Here is a 21,966-nt window from a genome sequence, read left to right as displayed (position 1 = left end):
AAGAAGCCTTGAGCAAGTCAGTGATGCCAACTTTGCATCCTGAAAATAAGTGGACAAAAGAAGTGATAAAGAAGGAAAAAGGCTGCTGAAAAGACGATTATGAACTATTGTGGGAAATTTTATAGATAGACATTGTAAAAGAGTGAATGGCTTGCTATTGAAAAAATAATCTGATAAAGCCCATCCATTCAGAATTAAATTCTGGGACCTGAAGATCTTTAGGAAAAGTTAGACTCTGAAAAAATATTCATGGTAAGGCATTTCACTAAGAAAATCAAATGAATTCTGGGGCAGTCAGTATCCTTTCAATGCAAGTTATTGGACCAAATAATACAATGAGATGCCCTTTGTATAAAAAAATTGAGATTAAAGATCAACCATGAACAAAAAGAGGAGACATCTGGTAATGTCCCTGTTTGTCTCTATTTATGTCTTCCTCACTGTTCAATCCATTGGCTTTCTCTAATTAATCCTTATAACACTGCACTTTGGAGGGCCAAATTAGAAACAGAAAATATCTCCATTTTGTAAATAGGAAGCAGATGCAGAAACTTAGTGGTTCTTAGTGAATCAATAACAGAACTTCAAAATCAAGTCTAACTTAGATGCCACTGATTTATTTACATAGCACAGTACCAAATGCAAATAATAATAACCAGTTCTTTCTTTCTTAAGAAAATGAACAATCAGAAGTCTCCAAAATTTATTTTTTCTCTTTGCAAATCTAAGCCAAATTCTACAAAAATGGACAAATGTGTGCCAGTTCTATCTCTAGGATTAGTATGTTTCTTCTAAAACCCACAATTACTAGATAGAATCCTTGTCCATTAATCCTCACAATCAGCTTTAGAAGTATCTAAGATCAGACACCAGGAAGTTACAAAAGATACATATACCTCATTTGACGTTAAGAAAAAGTAAAGATGGAAATTATATGGAAAATCTACCATGGTGAAAATAAAAGCCTTGGATTAAAGGCTTTAGGAAAAACCACCTTATTAAATCCCAGCCTTCCTTAAAAAAGATAAATAGAATTAATTATAACCAATTGTTGTAATTACTTTCAAAATGTGCTTTTCTTGACATAAACATTCTTTAATCAATCCAAAATACAAAAATGCTTACTAGTGAGTTTACTATTTTAATAAGCTGTATCAACACATGTCTGAAACTGGTATCTCGAGGTATTTAAATCAATCTGGGATAAGTATTTTTTTTTTCTACCATAAATTCAACACTTTCAGTCAAGCATAGATTTTTACTAGAAGAAATATACAAACTAGATATAACAGTGCATATTTTCTGACCTTAAAAGACATAAACCAGAACTCGATTCAAGATTCTCTACCTTCAAATATGAGACTCATGAATAATTATTGCTAAGATATAAATGTAGCATGAAAGCCAGTATATGAAATTTAAAATCACCAGCAAGTTAAGTTGCTATCAGATTATTTTTCAATAGAAATACATTCACTCTTTTACAATGTCTGTCTATAAAATTACCTACAACATGAATAAAGGTTAAAAAAGATTTCATCAATCCAGGGCCTATTTTGCTTATTTTCTGAAGAGAAATCACTGCTTTTACACTTTACATTTACACTCATAATTCCAAGCTATTTAGAGCTGTATACTAGATACCTACTTATTTTTTATAAGGCCTTTAAGAATCATAAATCTCCAAATTCCCCAATATTTAGAATATATATCATGATTTTAATGACTGGATCATCTGAGTTACCAAGAAACTTGTTTTAAGTTACCATGATTGTTAAAACCAAGTATTAGTATTTTCTTAAAACCAAAGTTCTTCTACAAAGATAATAGAAAAATATAACTTTCCTCTAACACAGATATATAGAGAAATTAGGTTTGCAAGACATAAGCATCACAGATTTCTATTCTGTGACAACAGAATCCTACGACCTCTGCAATTCTGTTAGCAAAATTTGGAAATGAGGACTGGAATACAATAAATGTGGAAAGTCCACATGGTCAAGTATGAAAGGTTAGATCATTTGCAGCCTAACAGCCCATTCTGTTCTCCCAGAAACAATTCATAATCAGTGAGGAGAGCTACGACACCTAGGAGAATTGGAGAATGTGCTGGTGCTCCATTTGCTCCCCCTCTGGTGACTCCTTAGGAGCAGGGAAAGCAGTAAGTTAGCCTAAGAAGGTGGCCCATGCTGAGTCAGCACTTGTCCTTGAACCAAAAAATTCCAGAAGGGTGGGGAGCTGGCAAGGAGAGAAGGGAAGAAATAAGGAGCACTTGGAAGAAAACAGCATATCATGTACTGACGGTGAGTCTCCCGAGTGTATCAGTAATAAGTTGGCTTTATGCCAAAATGTTTTCTTCTCTCTCTCTCCTTGCAATAAAGGAAATAATACATTAAAGTGTTTTGTGGACTATGGACAATTTGGAAAATTACACATTTGCAACAGCATTGCTCTATGAATTAAAGTTAAGGTATTTTCCTTAAACAGAAGTAGTATTAACCATATATTCAACAGAAATCTAACCCTCAGTAAAATTTTATGCCTATTGAGCCAGTTAAAGTGTTTCTAAAGTAAGAGAAATGAACGTTTCTTTTGGTTTCCCTGGTGTAATATAACTTAATGTAATTATTTACCAAATATACAGAATAAGAATGTTTAAATTGAAATAATTAAATTTCAATTCAAAGGTTTTCAGGTCTTCTTGGAGGCAGTGGTCAAAAAGGGGTAGGGAAGGGAGTGAATACTACCCAAATAAATCGACATGCAATAGATTAGATGTTTGAAATGAATTGAAAGCAGTGGTCTAGGTAACTTCAGGAGAGAGGTGTGGGTGGATAAGAGGCTTTCATCACCATTTACTTTCACTTACTTATGTATTGTTTGAGATTTTTAATGGGTACCTGTAATTTTTGGAATTTAATATTTTAGGAGAAGAAAACCCAGTTTTTCTCCTTGGTAGGCTTGATCAGAGAAAGGAATACGTCTCTCTGACTTTCAATACCTTAGTATAGTCTATAAAATACATTATTGTTCATAGTTAGAAGGTATGTAGACAAAGAACCACCTGGGAGGAAAAAAAAATTTGCTAACTAAAGCACTTTCTTATAATTCTCAGAACAGGAGAAACACCATTCCATTCTGGAACTAGGCTATTTTGGAAGAAACTTAATGAACTGAAAATTTGCCTCTAACTGTGGCATGTTACAAAACTGATCCCAGACAAGGATAATTATTCCGCCATTTATTTAAATAATTTTCAGGTATATAATTTACTGCTAATTAATTTACCCATTGATCATTATTTGTCTAGTACGAAAGTCAATCATTCAAGTATTGTGTATAAAGAAATGCTCTACACACTGAAAGTAAATAAGTATAAAAAAAATGCCAACTCTTGGAAGTAAACATTTTTACTGGTATAACAAGACAAATAAATAAAAATTGTCAGCAATGTAGTGCATAATAATTTTGAAATGAGTGGTGCCAAGAGTGCTGTAGTAACTAAATGAAAGGAATACATTATTCTTTGAGGAAAGAAGATGGAAATCTTCAAAAAGAAGATGAGATTGAAGTGTACCTTGAAAGATGAAAAGAATTTATTAAAGTGACAGTGAGAGGAAAAGCACTGAAATGGTCATTTTTAAATTCTCCTTTTTTTCCATAGCAAATGGGGAGCCTCCGGAAATTTTTGGCTACAGAGATGTACAGAAAGTATAGGGGAAAAGATTAAAGTGATAAGGTTGATGCATGTTTCTAGAAAAAGGAAAATAAAATAAGGAGAAGATACTAAAAAATATTACCAAAGGACATTGAGTCTAAATGACTGAAGGCGTATGAAAGTACTAAGGAAAACCTTGAAAATTTCACTTACGTAAACAAGAAAAATGATGGCACAAAGGAAGTCCATTTGGTGGCAGATACGAGTTTTGTAATAAATGTTTAAAAGTAAATGAAAATGTAGGAATATACATAGGATAAGAGGTTAGGACTGGAGATTAATCTCTTAATTACCATTACAGTTGAGTCCAAGAAAGCATAAAATCTTTCTGAAAACAATCTAGAACCAGAAGAGCAGAGGAGAAAGAAGCGAGGAGTTGAGAGAGGAGGAGAATCTGAGGGTGGAAGGTGACCGTGTCCTGTGGCAATGCTAAGGCAGAGGAGAAGGTGGTGTCAGCAGGAGCCCCAACTGCAGGGCAAAATGAGGGTTAAGAAAATGCTCTTGAGTGTGGTTAGAAAAATCACCAAAGTGGCCGGGCACGGTGGCTCACACCTGTAATCCCAGCACTTTGGAAGGCCGAGTTGGGCTGATCACTTGAGGTCAGGAGTTCAAGACTAGCCTGGCCAACATGGTGGAACCCTGTCTCTACTAAAAATACAAAAATTAGCTGGGAGTGGTGGCGCATGCCTGTAGTCCCAGCTACTCGGGAGGCTGAGGCAGGAGAATTGCTTGAACTCATGAGGCAGAGGTTGCAGTGAGCTGAGAGTATGCCACTGCTCTCCAGCCTGGGTGACAGAATGAGATTCGTCTCAAAAAAAAAAAAAAAAAAAAAAAAAAAAAAAAAAAAAAAATCACCCGAGCAACCTTGCTAGGTCCCTGGGGACACAAAGCAGGTGCTGGAGACTACAGCTACATGTAAGTTCATTGTACTATTTGCTCTACTTTTATGCAGTTTTGAATTTTTCATTCTCAAGTTTTAGAAAATGTGAATGAGAGTTGAGGAAATGCAGGTCAGTGGAAGAAGAGAAGTAGGAGGATAGTTTGCGACAACAGCAAATACTCTCCCTTCCCTGTACCTTCACTGCCAGAATTTATTATTTATTTTATTTTATTTTAGACAGAGTCTCACTCCGTTGCCCAGGCCGGAGTGCAATGGTGCGATATCAGCTCACTGCAACCTCTGCCTCCCAGGTTCAAGTGATTCTCCTGCCTCAGCCTCCCAAGTAGCTGGGTGTGCACCACCACGCCTGGCTACTTTTTGTATTTCCAGTAAAGTGGTTTCGTCACTGTTGTTGAGGCTGATGTTGAACTCCTAATATCATGTAATCTGCCTGTCTCAGCCTCCCAAAGTGCTGGGATTACTGGCGTGAGCCACTGTGCCTGGCCTCACTGCCCCAATTCAAGAAAGAAGTAATGGGCAGTGATGAACAGTGCAAGTTTTAGCATAAGGCCTTCTGGGTTGAAATATTAGTCCTATGATTTATTAGCTGTTGTGCTTGGGCAAATTATGGCAAATCACCTAATCTGGTATTAATTGAATACTACTGACTATGTGACAGGTACTTTGCATATATTTTTTCACATAATCGTGACCACATTCTTGTAAAGTGGTTATTATATCTCAATTTTCCAGTTCAGAAATATCAGCGAGGGAACAGGTATCTCAAGTTATAGCTCATAAGTGGTAAAGCCGGGAATCAAATGTATGTCTGTAAATTCTAGTAATGTCCAGTTTTGTGTTCTTAAGTAATAAATGATATAGAAAAAGAATAACCTATGGTACCATGTATTTGATTAAAAGATAAGTTCCTAACAATGATACGCAAGGATATGTAGGTGCACTTATCAAGTTCTTCATGTTCTCATCTGCTCCCGTATTTCAATTTTTCCAAATTCCAGCCCTCAGAGAGAAAAACATTCATTCAAATTGCTTAGATTGCCTCAGCTTTTAAAATCAATGCCAGTTTGCATAAAAATCACAAGATATTAATGTTTCCAAAATCACTTTTAAATGTCCCACTAATCATTAACTACTGTCTCAACATAGCCACATTTAACAAGCTAAAAGTTATTTATAACTTTATAGGAGAAAACCTTTTCTTCTATCCCCTACATAAGTGTTTGTGCTCTCAACATCAGTGGACTCAACACATTACTTCCCATTCCTAAACTGCAGGTGAAACTCAGTTGCAAGAGCATTTTTGTCTAGATCACAACCACATTCTAAACTTCTTTGTTATTGTTTTGTTTTGTTTTGTTTTTGAAATGGAGTATCTCTCTGTTGCCTAGGCTGAAATGCAGTGGCACCATCTCAGCTCACTGCAACCTCTGCCTCCCAGGTCCAAGTGATGCTCCTGCCTCAGCCTCCCTAGTAGCTGGGATTACAGGTGCCCACCACCACACCTAGCCACTCCTTCTAAACTTCTGCCACATTCATGTGAATCCCTCTCCAATCCAATCTCCAGAGAAAAATGAGAATAATCCTATCAAAAGCAAAATCAGATAACGTCACTGTTTTTCTTTCGCCCTCTGAAGCCATCACTCAACCTAGAAACAAATCCAAACTCCTCACAAAGATCTTTCATTCCTGGCCAGTTACCTCCCCAAGTCACATCTTAGTTTATTTCTTCAGTCACAGTGAAACACTTAGACACTAGTTCAGTTTCTGCAACAAGCCATGCTCCTTCCTGACTCAGGGCCTTCTCATACTCTGTTCCTTTGCCTGGAGAACTCTTTGCCCAGTACTTTATGTAGTAGGGCCACCTAAGTTCACCTCCTCAGACATTCTTTCCTACTTCTCTAGCCTAAAGTTGGCCCCAAGGGTTATATATACTTCCTGACCTTTTTCTTCTTAGAATTGATTTCAATCTGTAATTATGTATTGTTATTTTTTGTTTAAATACTGTTTTGTCTGTCTCCTACACTGGCTATAATTCCACAAGGGCAGAAATTGTGTTTGTGTTCTCTTCCTTCTGCTTTATTTCTTTCTCTCAATAAACAATCAAACAATGCCTAGCACACAATTAGTAAGCAATCAAAGTTTATTGGGGAAAAAAAGGAGAAAGGAGACGAGAGAGGGAGGGAAAAAGTCAATTTACCTGCTAGGATCACCCAAATACAATTTTTTAAATCACTGGTTAAAGTTCTGTTCAGGCATTTCTCATTATTTCTTAATATTGATTGATTGATGTCTCTTCTTTTTCACATATATATTAGATTGGATATATAGGAAGAATATCAGAAACAAAGTAAAATAAGACATAGTGAGGGGATCTAAAACCGTTTCGGGTTTCCACACTAAAATCAACTCTGATAAATCCTATAAGATTCTATAAGATCCTAGAATGGTACAAATTTCCAGGTATTTTAAAAATTCAATGATCATAGGGAAAATGCCATTAATTGTGGAGATGAGAAGAGGCAAGGCATTTCTTAAAATGACTTTCAGGTATATACCTTAACACTAGCTAATTTACCCTTCCGACCCTTATTTGTTGGCTTCTACTGTACGTAAGACTAATAATAAATAATTAAATGAAAAGAACAACAATCAGAAAACACACCAGGATGTTTATGTCTTACAACTTTAAAAATTCTTACAGATTTTAAATCCTGCATCCCTAGTTATTCATACATTGAGGAGGACTCTACATTTATCTTTTGGCATAGCCTGNACTCCTACATTCCCCTGTAGAGACAGCCAAAATATCTTTCAAGAACATTAAATAGCCAGAGGTGAAAGGGAGCAGCTAACAGGAAAGAAGGGAGGATTCATTTGCAGGAGTCACTATAGGAAGGTCCTCCACTGTGAGGTCATCAGGATGAACTAAAATTGGAGAGTTCATCTGAAACAACTGGGCATTCCTGATGCTTGGGAGTTACATGTTTGTTGTTCTTTCAAATAAAAAAAACCTATGTGCTGCCCTCTAGAGGCTACAAAAATAATGCATCCATCTATTAAAAACAAAGGAAAAAGTACAGGCAGGCTGAATTTGTCTTTGCCAAATGTATGACCTAACGTATTACATTTAGTGTCATACTTCAAAGTAGAGAAGTACATTAATATCATAGGTGGGAAATTCTGAAATTGATGCAAATAATGATTTTGTCTGAAGACACAATTCTGGATCTTCTTCCTTTTTTTAGTTTTTATACATGCATTTTTAAAAATGACTTTGCTAAGGCATATTTATATACCATAAATTTGGTCATTTAAAGGGTAGAATTCAATGATTTTAAAGTTCATTTAAACCAGGCTGTACAATTATCACTACAATCCAATTTTGGAACATTTCAGTCGCCTGCAGTAAGATCCCTCTGGCCAGTTTATGGCTAATACCCACCCATTCCTGCCCCAGCCCTTGCAAACCCATAGTCTACTTTGTTTCTCTATAGATAGGCCTGTTTTGTTTTTAAAATAGAGATGTTTAGAATGAAACGCTCCATAACATGACAATGCAATTCCTCCTTGTTGTAGTGCTTTTCCTTCAAAATGTCCTGCCTTGATTAGTGTCATGAAATGGGGGTTAAATCCCTCACCAAACAAAACTCTGGGTAAAAGTATCTGTAAATGCCTAATTCTCAATGTCTCACACTCTGTATATTTAACCTTCCACAGATTTGAAGGTGATGTTAAATTTGTCTCTAACGTCTTTGAAAATTCACTCTGGGTATACTTTTAGCATGCAGTCCAACAGTCCATTTCAAAATAAGCTTTCACATCCCAAAGTTTTATAAACGATTCATGGTTTAAGTATCTGCCTTCATTAATTATGAGCAACCCATTTTAATGGAATTTTTAATCCTAAATTATTCACTTCTTTAATAATGAACTTTTTAAAAGTCTCCATTTTGAATATCTGAAGAACATGTTAGTTCTGGTAGTATAAAGAGCCTAGGTTGAAAATGAAGATTCCCAAGAACTCAGACTCTTGGAAGGTTAAGCCCAGAGGCTCTAAATCATCTTTTGTGGTAAAAGTCCAGCTCTTGAATTTTCTGTGTAACCCTGAGAAGGATACTTAATTTCTCTGTACATTGGTTTCCCCATGGACAGCTGGAGATAATAAGAGTCTTTATTTCATGTGTAAAAATGGTAAAAATGGTGAGAAGTGTACTTGGAGCATAGCCCTTGGTGACTGTCTGCAATCAATATTATCTTAAAGTTATTTTACCAAGGATAATTATCATCACTTCTATTTGAGAATAAAGACTGGATTTGTAACTGGTGGTAGAAAAAATGACTGACAATAAGCAGACTGAGGATCTGTAATTATTAATTTATCATTCCTTGTATCGCATCCTCTATGGCTCTTCAAGACCAGCTGTGGTTTCAGTTCACTTCCAAGCCTAAGGAACAAACCAGGAAGAATGCAAACGCTGGTTTCAGAGATAACAAGTCACATCAGAGCTTACATGCCCCGATGTGTTGACCGCCTAAAGCTTTTTGTATTGCCTGTTTTAGATCCTTCTGAAGGGCATTTCCCTCACCACATCTAACTGATAAATTGCCTTTTTCCCAGAGGTCAGGTTTTGGGATCAATGCAAAGGGAAAGTGGAGTAAATTTGCACCTGGATAACTAAAATAAAACAAATTAAACAAAAGAAGAAAGCAAAGATAGGTATTAATGGTTTGGTTTTAAGTTCCTTTTCTCCTAAGCAATTGATGCTTTAATTCTTAGGAACAGCACATATCTTTGTGAATCAAAACCAGTAGAGAATCAAACCACTCTAATTAATATAACAAGGCCTGCTGACTCACCTCCACTAAACACAGTCTCTAAAAGCCTAAATCTGCACATTAGTTGCGATTAATGCTTCTCTCCTCTTTCAAGCATCGCAGAGCAGAGCTTTATAAACAGCAAAGTGCGTTAATTTAAACAAAATATAAGAAACCAATTTTTTCAAGGTAGTAAAGCTCGGCCTGCATATTTTCATTATTGCATAATAGTTACCTTTAGCCCATAAACTACAAGGTCATAGTAAGGTCACAATGAAGTGGCAAATGTAATAAATGGGAAGAAAAGTAACCAGAGACCGTATTTAAGGTGACTTTTTTCCCTAGCTAGGTAAATAAATGTTCTTTTAGTATACTTCACTCAGTAGGGATGATTTAAAATGGGTTTTCTATTTGAATCATTCATCCACACCCTATATGATGATAAAATTTCTTTTAAATTTTCTTTTAGTGCTTTTTTTTCACCTTAAAACATATGACCCAGAATTTGCTAAGTCTCAAATGGTTTGATTTAACTTAAAGGGTAAAGCCACCCTTAGCTTAGAATGTGCATACACTAACATTCAAAGTAAAAGAAGGTGAAACAGGTCACACTGTTCAGATTGTGAAGATAACATTAAAATAAACAAAGAAGAACAAAATGAAAAGAATAAGTCCACGCTCTTTGTGTTTCTATAAAACCTATCCCTTACACCGGGTGGTGGTAATCTAAGACCAGGAGTTCATAATTTTAAAAAGTTGTGTACCTGCTACTTCACTATAAAACACAAAGGTGCAAAGTCTGCTTAGGCAGAAAATAGCTCAAGATCTTTCAGATCCAAATGTGTAGGTCAATGTGGTAACACAGGCCAGGCATTCTTCTGTGTTTTTCATTTATATGCTGTTGATACCCAAGATACAGCAAATAATGTTATCAATTTCCTTCAATTACCTCATAAAGGATTCATTTGCACTCGGGGAATAAAAAGGTTGCGACAGTAGCTTTAGGATCACTCAGCAGCAAGAATCGGCATTAATAGCTATCCTCAGAGGCACAGAGGGAGGGAAGAAAGTCATTTACTTAACATTCTTTAATTCTTTGTGGTATAACAAGACTATGTCATGATTTAGAGCTAAAAAGCACAGTTGTTTTGCTCACGAGAAAAGTCTTTCATAACCTACACATTTTTTGTGACACATGGAGTTATGAGATCTTAGGCTACCTTTAAATATGGTATCCCCCTGCTGAAAGCTCTCAAACAGCTTGCAGAGGAAAAAAAAAAAAAAATCCCAATATTACTTTACTCCTGAGACATCAAATATCCCATGTCTTACTTTGTAAAGAAGTTTCTTTGTACAACAGTTAGATAGTGCTGAAGAAAATAACTTTTGTATGCCTGTATCATAACACAGGGTCATGTATAGCTAATTAAGCATTCTTCCTTAGGTTTGATTACATAAAGAGTTGGTTTTGTAATATAATAGCACATGAAGGTCAGTATGGTTATGAGAGAAACCTTAGATGCTATGACAAATCCAATAAATATCAGGGTATTTGTCCATAAAAGTAAAGCATTTCTCAAAATATTTTGCTGATTTGTTAAGGTACTGGAAGATATTTTGCTAGCTGCCGAGCTGACCTTCTGCAACACCCTATATGGTGAGGCTGTTAAAAGTTTTTCTTAGAAGATACAGATTTGTATTTTAGAGTAAGACAGAGACAAAAACAAGGATCATGAAGTTGAGGTTCACAAGTATCTGAACCAAAGAGGGGATAAGGGGGGCGGGGAACCAAATATCAGCTGGCTCCTTATTTGTACACCGAGATTCACTAACTCTATATGATAAGTCCTGTTTCCCATCATTTTCCCTGAATCTAGCACGCTAACCATCATAACGAAAAAGAGTTTATTTTCACCTTTACGTTCCCTCTGAGTATTTAAAATGGGGAATGACTCACATCTCACAAGGCCAAGAATCTTTGAAATGAACTTCTGGAAAATTTAAAGGTACCTGAAGCTCCTGCAACAAATATAAGGCTGCACTGCCCTCCAGAGGTGACTCCCTGGCAAGTACTTTTAATCAATTAATGATATGAGGACCAAGTAACCGTGTCGCAGTAATCCTCATTGCAATTTTAGTCCTTCCATCTCAAACAGTTTTCAAAATATAGGACTAAAAAGCAGTGGCAACCTACTGTTTCCCTCTAAGCAGAATATTACATTGTCTCAGCTCTTCTATCTTACTTCATTTTGTTTTGTTTTGTTTGAAAGTAATATTTGCTACCTCTTTGGCTAAATGTTAAATATTAATATTTTTGGTTGGAGGGCCTATTTATTCATGTACATTTTCCAGAAAAATCAGATTAAACAGACAGCCTAAGGAAACTTTAAGAAAGTTGAGGATCCTCAGAGATAACTTAAGGTCACACAAAGAACAGTTCAGAAACAGAATATTTTACTGTCTAATTATGTTGTCATCACTTAACTGAAGCTTGAAGGGTGCCCACAGCTATTGTGAGAAAAATATAAACTCATTTTGAAATTTTTTCTTCTTGAGCTTTTGTTCTCCATAGCTATGTGATCTAGTTCTGTTCTGTTCCACACACCCCTTCAAATAGCAGATAATCTTGTATACTGTCACTTTCCACATATTCATCATCAGTTCAAATATTTTGAGATTTAAGATGAGGCTAATAATTTCTTGATAATATTGTAATAACCTGTGTGTGTGCCTGTATGAATGACTCAAAACACATCTTTTAAAAGTTCTTGACAAAATTAAACATTATCTACACAGCAAATATTCATGTAGGGCCTCGCAAGTGCTAATTCATTTAATAATCACAACAGTTATGCAATAGATACTTTTACTATCATTCACCTTTTTTACAGATGAGACAGATTTTGAGAGGTTAACACAATCACAGAGCTGGGACATGATAGAGCTGAGATTCAACTTCAAACAGTTTAGCTTCAGTGTCCTGGTTCTTAACTTCCTCACTTTGCCTGAAATGGTAATTTAATTATACAAATCCTCCCTCCCATTATAAAAAGCATTAATAAGATTTAAAATAAAGTTAATACTTTTAATATAGTTGTCTTTTTTTGTTTTGAGGGATTTTGTTTTATTTTACAATTCAAAACACATAGGAAACTTAAAAAATATTAAAACCTGGGAGATCAAAATGTCAGAAGACAGAATGAAATTGGAAAACAAGTTTTTTGTGTGATTACTGCAAATATTTACCAAGTCATTAATCTTTAGAGGGAAAATATTGAAGCAACATGGAAAATGTTAACTATCTTACAATGATAAATAAAAATCATATAAGTAAGTCAGGCAATGATGTATTAAAGTAGTATTACATTTGATCTTGTAAATATCAAGCAACTATTTAGTGTTTTTGAAATAAATCATTGTGATTATGTTTATTGCAATAAAAAATAAAGCAGAAAAATTATTTACAGCTGACTACTAAATTCATGAAGGAAAAAAGGAGTTAAGAAGAGACTTTGATTCAATCACAGAGGCTGTATCAGAGACCTACAGTCATTTAACTCAGGCAGGGTTATAAAATGTACTTCAGGTTGCACTTACAAAAATATGTTCGTGCACCAAGCACAGGTCGACCAGTTACCCAGCGGCTGGGTTCAGAAACTAGAAGGCCCCTGGGAAAGCAGCTCAGTAACTACAAAGCAAATGTGGTCAATGCCCAGTGTCGTTATGGGGATTAGACAGAGGTCACAGCTTCATGGCAGCACCTGCACAGCTATGACATAAGCTTATATTCAACATAAATCATATTCCCTCTGTTTTGAAAGCAAATAATAAAAGAGTTGTTCCGTGTCTCTTGACCTTTATTTCTGGGAAACGTGGATTTTTCCCTTATAGTTATGGAATGTACTCACCATTCCCAGTGGGACAGACTTAGAAACCCCGTCATAGAACATATGTATAAATATCCACCTTCTCACTTCCAAAGTGATTTGCATCTTACACATCAGTAAAGTATTACTATTTTCTAAAGTAGCTTAAAATAAGGAGAGAAGGGAGAGTGAGAAGGGAGAGTGAGAAGGAAGAAAACACACAAAGAGGATACCCAAAAGAGGAAATTAAAATACTTGTATTGATGAAGATACATGATTGACCAGCTAGTGATAAAGAGAAATTAGATGAGTATTGCCACTGACAGTTACTAAATGTTGTTTTGCACAAATGCCAGTAAACCTGGTACACAATTAGCTCCTGAATTCATTTTTTTGTGGAATCCAATTACTCAAAATTACTGCCTCCAAAAAGAAAAATTGCTTTTCAAAACTTGGCGTTAACATTACTTGAGAGTCAATGAAATGATGTTTTCGAGAACTTGAATTTTTTTTTTTTTTTTTTGAACGGAGTCTCTTCTTCTGTCGGGCCCAGCGCTGGGGAGTGCAGTGGCCGGAATCTCGGGCTCGACTGCAATGGCTCCGCCTTCCCGGTTTATGCCATTCTCTGCCTCATGCCCCTCCCGAGTAGCTGGGACTACAGCGGGCCGCCACCTCGCCCCGGCCCTAGTTTTTTATACTTTTTTTTAGTAGAGGGACGGCGTTTCACCCGTGGCTTAGCCAGGATGGTTCGATCTCCTGACCTCGTGATTCTGGCCCGTCTCGCGCCTCCCAAAGTGCTGGGATTACAGGCTTGAGCCACTGCGCCCGGCCCAGAACTTGAATTTTTAAAATAAATTCTAATTTATTAAAGGCTAATTACTTTTGAATCACTGAGTTATATACATGTACAATAATTATGAATATCCACAAATACAACTTGAAATAAAGGCAAACTTCAAAGTAAAAGAAAATAACAGGAGGGAGAAAAAAACTGGAAAACCTATTGAATTAGCATTACCATGCTTATATACTACTACTACTAATATTGAATGATGGCCAGAACTGGCACAAAAGAAGTATTCTGTCAGCAAGCAGAGGACCTCCTAATACTGAAGTAATACCTAATTCTCACATATGGTCCAGAGCCCTAATTTCCAAAGCAAAGAACAAGTGAAATATGCTAAGTATTAATACTGAATAGCCACTTCATTACTCGAGTAAGGGATCTTTCCAAAAACACTTTATTCTAAATATTCTATATAGAAAGATATATTTTTTCTGCATAGTGCTATTCCTGTTGGCATGAAAAGTAAAACACAACACCACATTTTTTTTTTGTCAGGAACTTTGTTTAGAAAAGTATACTTAACAAAGACAGTATTAGGGTAACCACCAAGACATCACATATGAAGTTCTAATGCTGTGAAAATTATAAAATTACTAATATAAAGAATATCAGATATGTCCCCCAATTCAATGCTCGATATTCAAATATTTATGGAGTCCCTGCTATGTGCTAGGCAGAGGGGATACAGGAGATAACATAAAGCTACTGTTCTCAGAGACTAACATTATACTGGGAGAAAGAAAAAGTAAAGAAAACTATATTAAGATGTTAAGATGTTAACTGTTGATCACTGCTATAGAGAAAAACAAGCCAGCAAGGAGGAAGGGCAATATCTGTGTGTGTGTGTGTGTGTGTGTGTGTGTGTGTGTGTGTGTGTGTGTCTGTAGATGCTCTCAAGTTTGGGAGGTCATCTGGAAAGCCATCTCTAATGAGGTCAGGGAGAGCTGCACATCTTACCTAGGGCAAGATAGTTTCAAGCACAGGGACCAACAAATGCAAAGGTCCTAGAACATGAAAGACATACGGTGCAGTGCTTTGTAGGCCTTAGTAAGGGCTCTGAATTTTACTTTGAGCGACAGGAAACCATTAGGAAGCCAATGAGAGAAATGCATGTTCTAATCTTGAGAAAATGACTGTATTAAAGTTATGGGACTAGCTTATAGTAGACAGAGCTTGGGCTTGAAGACAGATATACAGGGATTAAAATAATTTCTGTTCTTCAGTGTCATACCTATAAGAAGATGTCTCAAATACTGAGTTCTGTGTTCTGAGACTCAATTTAAATAGTCCTAATACCTAAATTGCAGTACTACTGTGAAGATTAAATAATAAAAGCAGCATCCAGGACTGTGCCTGGATTACAGTAAGTGCTTAATAAATAGTAACTGTAATTTTAATAGTGTTGCAAGAAGTTGAAATATGTGAGTTTAAGTAGGAAACACACCAATTTTAAAAGGGCTAAAGAGAAGGCAGAGGGAGAAAGTTCGTGTTAGGAGACTTTGGATCCTAAAAGTTTTTAAAAGATTCTTTACCTCTAAATACATCTCCAAAAGATGCCAGTAAGAACCATAGCTCAGAACAACAGATGTGTGACTGCATAAAGAAATCTTGGCATACAGTACAAATACTAATAGAAATAATTAAATTATGACCCCTACAGTGTAACAGATGACTAAAAACAGTGGTATCGTTCAGAAAAATTAAGCATTTCTTGGGGCATATCGAATGGAACCTTCCCCAAAATCTATGAGTATGGTATTAAGCTCATTTTTAAATAAGAAACTGAGATTCAGAGAGGGTAAAAGACAAGTTCAAAAATCACACATGTAGTAAGTGTGCTCAAATCTGGTCCATAGTATAAATGCTCAATAAGTGTTGATAGGTGTTCCTAAATGAACATACAAATCTATACTCCACATCTTACGTCTTAATCGCTGACATTGTCTCTACAATTAATTAAATCAGATAAATGTTTCCCAAATTCTCCTGATCATAAGAATTACCTGCGGTGCTTGTGCTTTTCATGTCCAACTGCAGGACCCAGAATCTTTTGTGGAGCAGCCTAGAAACTGATATTTTAAACCAGCAATTCAAGAGATTCTAATGATGAGGGAATTTTGAGAAACAGTTGCTAGTTACTGCATGATCTTTCAACTCAAAAATTTGCTACCTACCTATTTTCTCTTTTTTTTAAAAAAAGCAAAATCTGTGACTCTCAACCCTTTACCTATTTCAAAACCCAATACTTAGCATCCACTTTGCAAAAACAGAGGGCACTGAAATACAGATTAAAAACATACTGCAGTCAGGCGCAGTAGCTCACAACTGTTATCCCAGCACTTCGGGAGGCCGAGGAGGGTGGATCACCTGAGGTTAGGAGTTTGAGAACCCCATCTCTACTAAAAATACAAAAAATTAGCCGGGCATGGTGGCATACGCCTGTAGTCCAGCTACTCGAGAGCCTGAGGCAGGAGAATCACTTGAATCTGGCAGGCAGAGGTTACAGTGAGCCAAGATTGCACTCTAGCTTGGGCAGCAGAGTGAGACTCTGTCTAAAAAATAAAATAAAATAAAATAAAATAAAATAAAATAAAATAAAATAAAATAAAAACATGTTGCAGTATATCAACTTGGTCTGAGATTCCTTTGTTTATTTTAACTGAATAGGAATAAACACAATGTTCATGGGAGTTGTTTTTGTTAGTTTTGTTTTCCCACTCATTAGTGGTAGAAATCCAAGCAAATGTCTAAGTAAGGATGTTTTAGTATTAAAAATTTCTGCGTGGACTCATAATGAAAAACATCCTCCCCTAAGCCTCCCCAGGGAGTCATGATGGAGTTCTCAGAGTATCTAGAAACTTTACTTCATGTTTTATTTCTTGGCTGCACTACTAAGAGCGTTGCTAATGAAGTGCTCATTTTCCTTTACTTTCTGCTAAGAGTGGGAAAATTTATAATATACTTTAAAAATACACATAGCTGCATATTCTGGCAATTGTTGAATGGTGTGTACTTTGCAGTGCTGGTAACTAGGATTGGAAAATGTTACATTAATATGGTAAATTTTATTTTTCACAAAGTTTTGTGTTCTAAAAATAGGTACTGTGAAATATTCCGTATGGTACAGAAAACAAATAAGAACAATTTTCAAAATCCCCATCCCATGGTACAATATGAAGAAACTGATGCATAGATGTCTTATTTCCTTTGTGCCACCAGCCTTTCCTATGAATGCTACATCCATGAATTAGGAAAGACTGAACAGAACATTTTAGACCTAGAAAACAAAGTGGTGGATTGGCTATTCCACTTTCCTCAGATGAAGAAAACTGACCTGCACTCTCAGCCTCTAGTTCCCAACCAAACAATGGGAAATTTTCTCCTGTTGCTATGAGATTTCAGTGAAATATAACTGATGAGAATCATCAATAAACCATACCAGTGCCTATTGTAATTGTAGGAAGAAAAAGTGTCTTTCGATCCCATTGACCATTATCTTATCAAAAGCAAAACATCTTAAAGATTTTCAGATGGAAAGGAGAAGATTCTGAGAGTATATTTACTAAAACATTATTTCCTGGTCAGATAATTTTTTTTCTTTTAATGACAACAAAAGAAGAATGTAAAAACTGCAACTCTTCTCTTCAACCTAAGGCAAATGATTTCTAGAAAATATTCACATACATCTTTTAATTCAACATAAATAAAAGGAAAAAATATAAGTTGTGTTAATATAGGCTGTGGCATCTAACAAAAGCAAAACTATAAAAGTTAAATAGCATGTGACAATTTTGAGAGTTAAATTCTCTCATAAAATAGTCATAAAGATGTAATGACAATGAGTGGCCCTTGTTTCAAAGCATTGTCAAGTTAACTGTACTTTGAAATCTAGTTCAATTTATCTGCAACATCAAGCCATCAATTTCAAAGGTTTTATAATTCACAGGACATTTTTAAAATAGAAACATTTTGAGTTTTTTTTGTAGCACAATTACTGCTATCCTAGGAGGGAGAAAGAAACTTTCTTCATTATAGGCCATAACATAACTTTTCTTTAGCAAAATGATTTGTAATTAAACCAATTACATTTAGCATTCAAAAATTCAGAATGTTGTTTCTATATTTTCTAAATTAGCATTGGTCTACTTTAGTTTCTCTAGAAAAAATTGAGAAAAATGAGTTCCTGAAAACTTAAAATATCTACCTTTAAACTCATGTCGTTTCTGCTGTATTTGGAACATAAATGTACTATACATGAGACTCCTTGAAGAGAAACAGACAGAAACAGGAGTCCTTGGAAAAGAGTCAACTCTAATGCATGCCAGAGGCCAGCAGGGGGAGTAAAATCCCAAAAATACAGGTAAAAGGGGAAAAAATGCTGAATGAAGGTATAGGCAGCACCAACCTGTAAAGAAAAGAGAATCAGTCACCCAGTCAAATAAAAGGTGAAAATCAGATTCTTCAGGGCCTTGGCCCAAGAAGATAAAATGAATTCTCAACCACCTGTGAGAAACAAATGCCCCTCTTTCTATGTATGTTCCAGGGAGTATAATAAGCTAAAAGGGCAAAAAAATTGTCCTTGAAATTTTGTGGTTTTGTTTTGTTTTGTTTTGTTTTGGTCTTCTGTTGAGTAATAAAGGGAACAAAGTGTCCTATGAGAACACAGTCATGTACTTTCACTAAACAATTCTTTAAATGAACAAGCTTTGAATCCCACTGTGTGGCTGGCTAGGAGAATTATGATTCCTAATGTCAATAACCTCTTAATCAGATATTTGTTCTAGTATATGAGAGGAAATAATGCTTAGTATGATCTGTATGGATTAAAACTTTAGAAGCACAAAGGAGGGAGAAATTTCTGAAAGCAATGAAGAACTAAGGAAAATTTTAGGCTAAAATATATTCTACATTCTAATGTTTCGTTTTAAGTCATTTTGTACACAAGGACACAGCATTATCTAGAAGAAAGAAAATTGTGGGCTTTGGAAACACAATATCCCTTTCAGGTCATAGAATTACCAATGCATCTGATTAAATTATTACCTGTCATACCTCTCAGGACACTTACTACCATCTGACAGGTGTTTGCTCACCGACTATTTCACTCATTACATAAGGGAAGGGCTATAAACTTCATTTTCTCTTATTTCCGTTACGATGTGAGGCTGTGAGCTTTTATTAGAGAGCCCAAGATCATCCAAATCCCGATTATGCAAGCTCTCTGTGGAATGACCTGACTGATTACTTTTTAATAGATTTGTTCATTAAAGACCTTAGCTCCTTATGGATTTTACTTATAAATCCTTAGAATTTGGTGAAAGAATATTTTTCAGTGTTAAAAAGAGAAAGTTTTGCTAGAAAATCTTCAACTGTGCAGTTAACACTGAATTTGATAAACAGTACATTCCCAGTAACAGCCACCAAAATTCCAAGTTAAATCTGTGCCCTTGGAATAACGCCAAAATGCCACAGCATATTTGCACTTTGAACAAATTGCAAATTTTTAACTCCTATTTTTTTCTGCCAAAACAAAGGCTGAAAATATGTGGATTCTATCTTCCCTGAAAACTTTACAATGGTAATTTTGGATGCAAAGAAAAATGATTTTAAGACCAAGAGAATGGTAGATTAATTTGATTTACTATTTCAGTACAAATATTACCTGAACAATTTCAGGAAGCCATTTGTGAACTTGAGTACTATGAAACAGTCACTATCATAATCTATATTTGAAATCAGACAATACTATTAGAATTCTTTCTTTGCTACTTGGCCAATATTCTTAACCATTCAATCTCAGTTCCCTTATCTGTGAAATGAGGATAATAATACCTTATAAGCTTGTTGGAAGAAGTCATGGAAATAGTATCTGTAAAGTGCTTGATCTAGTTCCTACCACATAGTACATAATCAACAAATAATACCTCTATTATGATATCTTATTAGACATTTTCGTCTACTGGGTTCAAGACACTAGTCATACATAGCATTTGCAAAACAAAAATAATTTTTGAAAAGGCTTTTACTTATAATCTAAAATACCCTAATTTTGCACATTACACGTGCTAAGAAACTAAATATTTTCTGTCAAATATTCCACTCCCCCAAGACAATTACTCATTAAGACCCTAAAAAGTGATATTTCTATTGAATTGCTCAACACAGAAGAAATTGTAGAGAAGGCAGATATGACTTGGTCCTGACCCAATACAGATGGGTTATTGAAAAATAAGGGCTTACTGAACTATTTATGAACTACACTAGACTAGACTAGGATATGTATTACTTTAGTGGGTATCCTAAAATAAATATCATCTATGCTTACTTTTTGATAAAACAATACAATAATTCTTTTTGTTAGAAGTAAATACATACATAAAGGTGAATTTACTAAGAAAATAATTTTTTCTTGAGAAAATGCAGTTCAGAACCAATAAAATCTATGCTAAAATGGTTGTTCTTTTTAGTGAATCCAAGAAAAGTAGAGAAAGCAAAGGAGCTCTCTAGTTAGAACCAAGGTAGAAATTTATTTCTATGTTTTATATTTTGCTATTTTAAAAATGTACATTAAGCACAGTATTCTTTAATATAAAAATATGCTTGAATTTCTGTTTTAATTTCGAGTTTAAAAAATCGCTCCTTCTTTCCTTTCTCAATATTCTGTAGAGACACAGCAGAGTTGAACACATCATACACTAGACAACATTTTCTGTAGATAATCTGAATTCTGTGATGATTTGGAATATACCTAACATTATTTCCATTAAACTCTGTCAAATATGTTATAACTGTGTTAAGAATTTATATACCATAAATTTCCTTGGACATTTTAAATAGCAAGTTACTAATTACCTTCCTTGCCAAAAGTTCATAAGATATAAAGTATTTACTGTTAAGTAACTTCTACATTTCACCTTAGGGAATGGTGAAATGTTTTCCAGTGGGTAGCTTTAGTGACCTATGCCTAAAAAAACCTGATGAGTAAGATACCATAGAGGTATATTAAAATCCCATGCTGCCGAGTCTGTTTGGTTTAACAGCCCAACTTTTACTAAGAAAGATGGAATTAAATGTGTGTCTTCCTTGACAGGAGATTTTATACAGGAGGGCACAGTGAGGATTCAAGTCATAAATAAATGTCTTGGCGAATTGTTACTGGGAATCTTTTGTCTGGATAGGGAACTTCACTCTCAGAGGAAAATTTTGAGCACCATGTAAGTGTCCTTAACAAAATTTCTCCCTAGAAATTTTACCCAACTAACTATATTCACAGTTACCACTTGTCTTTCAAGATGTATGATTCTTCTCTCTCATTCAGTAGATCCACTTCACTCTTTGCTTGCACATAACGTCAATATTCAGCTTGTTTAATAGAAATAGAAATTGAATTTAATAAGGTGGACAGACAGCATTTACAAATGACTGTTTCATGTGATTTGTAATATTAAAATAATGATAATAAAATAAGTAATTTATTGGGTGCTTGCTATGTGTCTATTCAGTACTTTGTACTGTTATGTCAGTAAAATTTCTCAACCACTCTGAAAGTAGGCACAACTATAATTCTAATTTTTTAGATGAGGGAATTAAGGCAGAGAGGTGAAGTAATTAGCCTTCTAAGTAAAAGCGAAAAGTAAGCATTTAAAACATTTTCTTGTAATATAAAAATTACTATAAGTCAGAAACTGCATTTCCTGTCAAGATGGCATAATGGAACAGATTTACTATCCCACCTGAAACAATTAAAAGTGGACAAACTATTTGAAGCAAACATTTTAAGACACTGGACATGAGGTAACAAAGGAGAGTAATCCCTGTG

General features: G+C 35.2%; 1 protein-coding gene across 9 annotated transcripts in view; it reads right to left on the bottom strand.

Annotated features, from left to right (window-relative positions):
* The window catches only part of HDAC9 (histone deacetylase 9), a 941,976-nt gene that overhangs the window by 659,121 nt on the left and 260,889 nt on the right, over positions 1–21,966 (bottom strand). The window lies entirely within an intron of this gene.

Source organism: Rhinopithecus bieti, unplaced genomic scaffold (assembly GCF_001698545.2).
Source record: "Rhinopithecus bieti isolate Rb0 unplaced genomic scaffold, ASM169854v2 scaffold_19861, whole genome shotgun sequence".
NCBI classification, from domain to species: Eukaryota; Metazoa; Chordata; class Mammalia; order Primates; family Cercopithecidae; genus Rhinopithecus; species Rhinopithecus bieti.
Note: the sequence above shows the minus strand (reverse complement) of the source record. Positions and strands in the feature narration are given on the sequence as shown.